General features: G+C 37.1%; 1 pseudogene; it reads left to right on the top strand.

Moving 5' to 3' along the window:
• Positions 1-516: 516 nt before the first annotated feature.
• On the top strand, positions 517-4,326 carry LOC120268649 (annotated as a pseudogene).
• Positions 4,327-6,821: the final 2,495 nt, after the last annotated feature.

Raw genomic sequence — 6,821 nt, 5'->3', positions numbered from 1 at the left:
GCCCTCTTGTAGCCGAGTGAGTTGCTCGACCGTGGATAGATGTCTCATTAACGGGACGGTTGGCAACAAACTGCCACGGTGTGGTTGATGGGTTAGCGACAAGTGCAGGGTGGCGGCGCGATGATGGGCAAACGTGATGATGCGAAGATGGCATGGCGATGGTTGAAGGGGAAAAGATTAGAGGCTTCATGAAAATTACATATTTATTTTTAATCATGCCGATTAGGGAAAGAGAAAACCCGATTGCCACTTTGGTCGGGAGCATTTCGTGAAACTCATTCATAATATATAGCATTACTCTACAAGTTTAGCATGTATTTCATTTCTCTCTCGTTCATGCTCACTCTCTCTCTCTCTAGAAAAATATATATAATTTTTCTATACATTTAAAGAGAAACACATGTACGCATATGCATGCATTTCTTCTTTCCCTTGTGCTCTCTCTCTTCTCCATTGTAGAGAACTCGAGCTCTCTCAACTCTCTCTTTCTCGTGTTCATCGCTCGCTCGCCGACGAATGGTTTCGATCTCGAGCTTAGAAACCCTAGCTTCGCTGTACGTCGGTCCACCGAATCCTCTCCGCCTTCCAAGTCTAGAGCAAAGTTCTCGATCTGCTTTCACCCTCAAGATCATCGGCAAGTTCGCGGGTCATGCCAGCTGCGCCTCGCCCGATGGTTTCGGGCTTATGCTCGGCGCTGCACCGAGTCGGCCGGACGTCTATATATGCGCCACCACTTCATTCCTTCTCCAGCCGATCACAGACGCGTCACTGCTTTATTGATTGTCGAAGTGGGAAACGTATCCGAAGAAGTGGGTTGTGATCATGGAGATGGGACTCGTCTCCATCTTTCGCAACGACGTGGATCCCTACTACGGTCGGCTTTTAGCGGGAGAGTGGGATTGGACTAAATGATCGATTTGATGCGCCTAAGTTTCGATGAGGTTCGCGGGCAGTATCCGAGGGTTCTTGTGTCACGCCTCAACCCCACAGCAGGGTCACCGACAAATCGGTCGCATCCAATCGGATCGGGCCCCATTGGGTGCAAGGCCTCGCGATTTAACCTAGTCAAAGTCAACCCTAACAAGCGTAATACGAGCAGTGTCTGTAACTACAAATAGGGATAACATAAAGCTGAAAATGACAAAAATACGGCTTTTAACAGGGTCCTACAGAAATGCAGAGACAAACTAAGCAGTTTGTAAATCATAGATACAGTCAAAATATAAGCCTTACTCACGAGAAAAGTGCACTCACTAAAGATACTTGTCAAAAGCATACGACTCCAGACACCCTCCTCCCCGATCCTAGACTTTCGATCTTCTCACATGAGAATAGAATTCACTAGAGTGCATGAGCCACAAGGGCCCGATGGGATCGCTGAGAAACAATAGATAAAGCAGATACTGCAGAATAATAAATCATAATTCATACATAACGCAAAAAATACGCAGAATACAGAAATAACCAAAAATATGAAAAACACGCGTAGCAGGTCTTTTACGCATCTCTGTCAGAATAACATAAATCAATAGCGATGAGGTCGATCATCGGATCGCGAAGTCGTAGCGAATGGAACATAATATCAACGTACAAATTTGGATCTTGACTCGGGATCAGAGTGAGCGCTACTATGAGCTACATGTGACACAGGCTAGGACTTACTCTCCTAGGATAGGCGAGCCAAGAATGGAGATGTACTAAAACCACATAAATACAAAATACAGACTGAGGAAATACCGATTAAATAATGCAATCAATTAAATAAATAGATAAATAAAATAAATGACAAGTAAGTAAATAAATAAATAAAAACAACTTACTAAATAATTCAATAATTAAAAATAAATAACAACCGCAAGAAATACGGAAATACACGGTGCGAGCCTACCTGGGCTCGTAGCTCAAAAGGTCAGTTCACCAAGTCCACGAACTAGGGCTCGCTACAAAAATCCAACCAACAAAAGCTATACTTAGAATTAAGCCTTCGTCTGGCCTAACTACAACTAAACCCAAGGAAACACTAAGTAAAACACCAAACCAATCATTAAACACCAAGTTTAGATAATGAGGATTTCAAACAAAACTAGAGCATCACGCTATCTTAACCACAAAATTAAATACATAAGAAAATAATAAACTATCATGATATGATTACAAGATGTCATGCTTAGACCAAAGTGTGAATAATAATAACAACCGAATCATAAAGGCTGCATACCCAAAATTTCCAAGTTTACAAGCATGAAAACTTTTATCTAAATAGTTAAGCAATGATCAAAAAGTCAACAAGCAAGGTTTACTCCCACTCCAAAGGTTCTCATTTGCTAACTCAAAGTTTTGGATGACACATGAAAAGTAACCAGAAAATTTGACTAAGTCTACAAGCTTAACACAACCTCAAGCTTACAATCATTTACTCACAATTAAAAAGTTTCAAAGCTAACAAAGCAACAGAATAGTCATGCATATTTAAATCGGCATATGTATAAATATCACCACTAGCATGAATGATGTAAGAAAGAAAGTCACGCTTTTAACAAAATAAAATCAGAATAAAGATTAAGATCTTATGTATACTTCCATTTACACATACAGGATATATATATATATATATATATATATATATATATATACTCACAAAGCAAGATAATCAAATGAGAAACTCTCCAAAGTTAAGCATGCTGATAGAACATATCAACCAAGCTAGACACAAACAAACACCAGATAGGCTTCAAGGATGCATAAAACCAAGGTTTAAGCTTACAGGAATTATAACCAAGATAAGTATACATCTAAACCAAAAGATTAAGGTGTATGCCTCAACAAGACATGGAAACCGTACAACAAACCCACAAGAACAATCACTACCAAGTTTAGAAGAAAGATCTAACAAGAAGCTTCATCCACAAACACCCCAGATGCTAACCTGAAGCTTGAAGAAGAATTAATTGATGAAACTCCAATCTCCCTCGCCGCTGCCGAATCCAAAGCGCTGCAACTCCGAGATCCTCCTCACGGCTGGACTCTTCAGTCCAAAACTCCAAGGGAATATTGCTATTTAGAAGAAGAAGAAGGAGGAGGAAGAGAAGAAGAACATCTTGCTCTTGAGAACTCTCCCACCAACCCCGACAAGACCGGAGCTCACGGGTGAGAAGTCAGCTTGAGATGAAACTTTGTCAGGAATCCAAGGGCTCGGTCAACGGTCCACAGAGAAACAAAAACTTCGGTCAACCTAGTTAACAACCAAGGTGACAGACATTACATCTTGTCGGAGGGTTACATCAACAGGAAGAATGATCAGAGGTTGGATGATCGCCTCCGGTACTTCCTTGTTATCGGGAAGAAGACGCTTCTAAACGTCGGGCTTGCTCTTGAATCACCGGAGCTTGAGAAAATTGACAAGGTTCGGGCAGGTGTGTTTGTCGGGACAAGCATGGGTGGTCTCACAGTGTTTTTCCGATGGAGTTCAAGCTCTCATAGAGAAAGGCTATAGAAAAAATAACTACATTTTTCATTCCCTATGCAATAACAAATATGGGTTATGTATTATACTTGCCATGGATATTAGTTTTATGGGTGCAAGTTATGCAATTTCAGCTGCTTGTGACCATGATTTTCGTTGTCCTTGGTTTCCTTTCACCATCAATGCTTCTTCTATAGGTTTTCATGGGCACCATACTTGCTAGTTATTCCTCTGCTAGGCTATACAAAATGTTCAAGGGCACAGAGTGAAAGAAAGTCACATTGAAGACGGCTTTCATGTCCCGGAATTGTTTTTTGGCGTCTTCTTCATCTTAAATGAGCTTATTTGGGGTGAGAAGTCTTCTTGTGTTGTGCCTTTCACTACCATGTCTGCGCTTGTTTTTGCTTTGGTTTGGTATTTCAGTGCCTTTGGTATTTGTCAGTAGCTATGTGGGATTCAAGAAACCTGTTATTGACAATCCCATGAGGACAAACAAAATTCCAAGGCATATATCCGAGTAGGCCTGGTACATGAATCCAATCTTCTCAATGTTGATCGGAGGCATCTTTCCTTTTGGAGCTGTATTTCATTGAGATTTTTTTTTCATTCTTACTTCAAATTGGTTGAACCAGTTATACTACATTTTTGGATTCCTCTTCCTTGTGTTTCTGATCCTATCATCACCTGTGCCGAGATCACAATCGTGCTCTGTTATTTCCAGTTGTGCAGCGAATATTACTTATGGTGGTGGCGGTCCTATCTCACCTCAGGATCATTAGCACTCTATCTTTTTCTGCACTATAGGCTTCTATGCCTTCTTCTGGTTCACACGGTTGATCTATTCATCAGTGAAGATCAACTAATTGGAAAAAATACAATATGAACACCAAACTATTATCACAAAAGATCGATGTTGTGTTTGAACACCAAGACCATGTATCTGGCGCTTCAGTTTTGGATTCAATGTTTGATTTAGGTGTGACTGCAGTATTGAAATCAATTCTGTTCTAGGATCAAAATCAGGGACTATGATTTTTCCTAAACTCTACCTGTCAATTTCAACTAGTTTTGTACAATGATGCATTTGCAAAGCATCTCAAAAATAAAAATAAAAATAAAAATAAATGAAGGATGAGTGAAAAAGAAAAGAGGGAAAAATAAAAATGAAGGGTGGAAAAAAAAAGAGGAAAATAAAATGAAGGATGATTAAGGAAAAGAGAAGAGGTAAAAAAAAGAGAAGAGGAAAAAATGAAGGAAGATAAAAAAGAAGATATGAATGATGGATGAATTTATTAAGGGTGTTTTGGTAATTTTTTTTGCTGGACCTCTTTTAAAAATCCTATGAAATTCTCTAATTCCACCTTGAGGTTTAGACCCTCTTGGGGTAAAAGAGTTTTTATAAAAATTCTCTAATTCCACCTAAGTCTCGACACTCTTGGGAGTAAAGAGAAATTTTTCATAAAATTCTCTAATTCCACCTAGAGGTTTAGACACTCTTGGGGTAAAAGAAATTTTATAAACTTCTCAATTCCACCTTGAGGTTTAGATATTTTTGAGGTAAAGAGAATTTTTCATGAAATTCTCTACTTTCACCTTGAAATCATGACACTCTTTGATAAAGAGAAATTTTCATAAAATTTTCTAATTCTACCTTGAAATCTTGACATTCTTGGGGTGAAGAGAAATTTTTCATAAAATTCTCCGATTCTACCTCAAGTCTTGACATTTTTTAGGGTGAAGAGAAATTCTCATAAAACTCTCTAATTCCACCTTGAAGTCTTGACATTCTTGGGATAAAGAGGAATTTTTCATAAGATTCTCTAACTCCACCTTGAGGTTTAGACACTTTTGGGGTAAAAAGAAATTTTTCATAAAATTCTCTAATTCCACCTTGAAGTTCTGACACTCTTGGGGGTAAAAAGAATAAAAAGAACCTCTCTAAAATCCTCTATGAACTCTCATTAAGATCTTTGACACTCACCAAGGTGAAAATAAAATTTTTAAGAATTTTTTTCTTCAAGCTCACTTCGAGGTCTTTTGATGTTCATTGGAGTGAAAGAAAAAGATGGAATGAAAAGTAGAGTAAAAAAAAAAAAATTTAAGTGAAAGGAAGGGTTAAAAAAAAAAAAGAATGAATGAATGAATGAATGAAAATTTCACAAAAAAAAATCTCTTGTCAACCCTCATTAAAAAGTTGGCAAAGATTTCTTACCCATTGTGAGGTCTCTTTCGCAAAAATGAATTGGAGAACTCAGTTGATGACTTAGTTAACGGAAAACAAGTTCATAATTACACTTGAGATCTATTTTAAAAGCAAGTCAATATTGTCAAGTTAATGACCCAAATCATGTTGAAGGCCATGACTTGAAGATTTGATGATTAAGGCTCCAAAGCATCAAAGAGTCAAGACCAAAATATCATATAAATAACAAATGTAACTTTGAAGTCTTAAGATATAAAAAAATTCAAAGACTTAAGGAGTTTCACAAGTTAGAAAGCTGAAGATGTTACAAGCGCAAAGAGCCAAAGTTTTCAGTGATAAAAGAAACAAAGACGACCAAGTAGGCAACTCATCAATGCAAAGTGGCCGCAGCTTGAGAGCTAAGCAATGTGTCAAGATACAACCCACATAAAAAAAAGAAGAAGAAACCGAAGAAGATCACATTCACAGAGTTAAAAGGGTCTTCCGACATACTTTTAGTAAAGGAGTTAAGAGCGTCAACCAAGTCCAAAAAAAAAAAGTCTGAAGAGCATGATAAAAATAGCTCTCTTAAAAAAAATCTCTCGTCAAGCTCTCTCTTAAAAAATAGCTCTCCTAACATTTTTTTGTGTTCTCTCCCATGATCATGTGTTCATATGCATCTTTGAAACTAATTAAGAAAAAAATTAATTTTTATGTTTGCTCAATCGTTTCTCATTCACATTTGTTTTTTTAATCGGTGGTTTCTACGTGACATCATCCGGGGTAATTAATATTAGTGGGTTTGCCTTTAATGAAAAACCATGAACCTCAGCAATCATCCGAAATATGAAAAATAATTAAAATTTAATTTGTGATCCATATTTTTTTAACCGATCAATTTTAATTAAAAAGTCGGGTAGCCCACAACAACAGTATAAATCTTCAGTATTTTTTTGATGTGCCTTATTGGAAATGGTGCCAAGTTTACTTGAAGATTATTTTTATTATATTTTTATTTATTTATTTGTTACTTTTAATCAAAAATGTATTTTGGTGACCTATATATCTTTGGAAGGAAATATTAAGAAAAATGCAAGAGTAATAGTTGAATGTTAAAAATATTATATATATATATATATATAATTTGCAAGTTTTTAACTTTATTGTAATACATAT

This window comes from Dioscorea cayenensis, chromosome 9 (assembly GCF_009730915.1).
Source record: "Dioscorea cayenensis subsp. rotundata cultivar TDr96_F1 chromosome 9, TDr96_F1_v2_PseudoChromosome.rev07_lg8_w22 25.fasta, whole genome shotgun sequence".
Lineage (NCBI taxonomy): Eukaryota > Viridiplantae > Streptophyta > Magnoliopsida > Dioscoreales > Dioscoreaceae > Dioscorea > Dioscorea cayenensis.
Note: the sequence above shows the minus strand (reverse complement) of the source record. Positions and strands in the feature narration are given on the sequence as shown.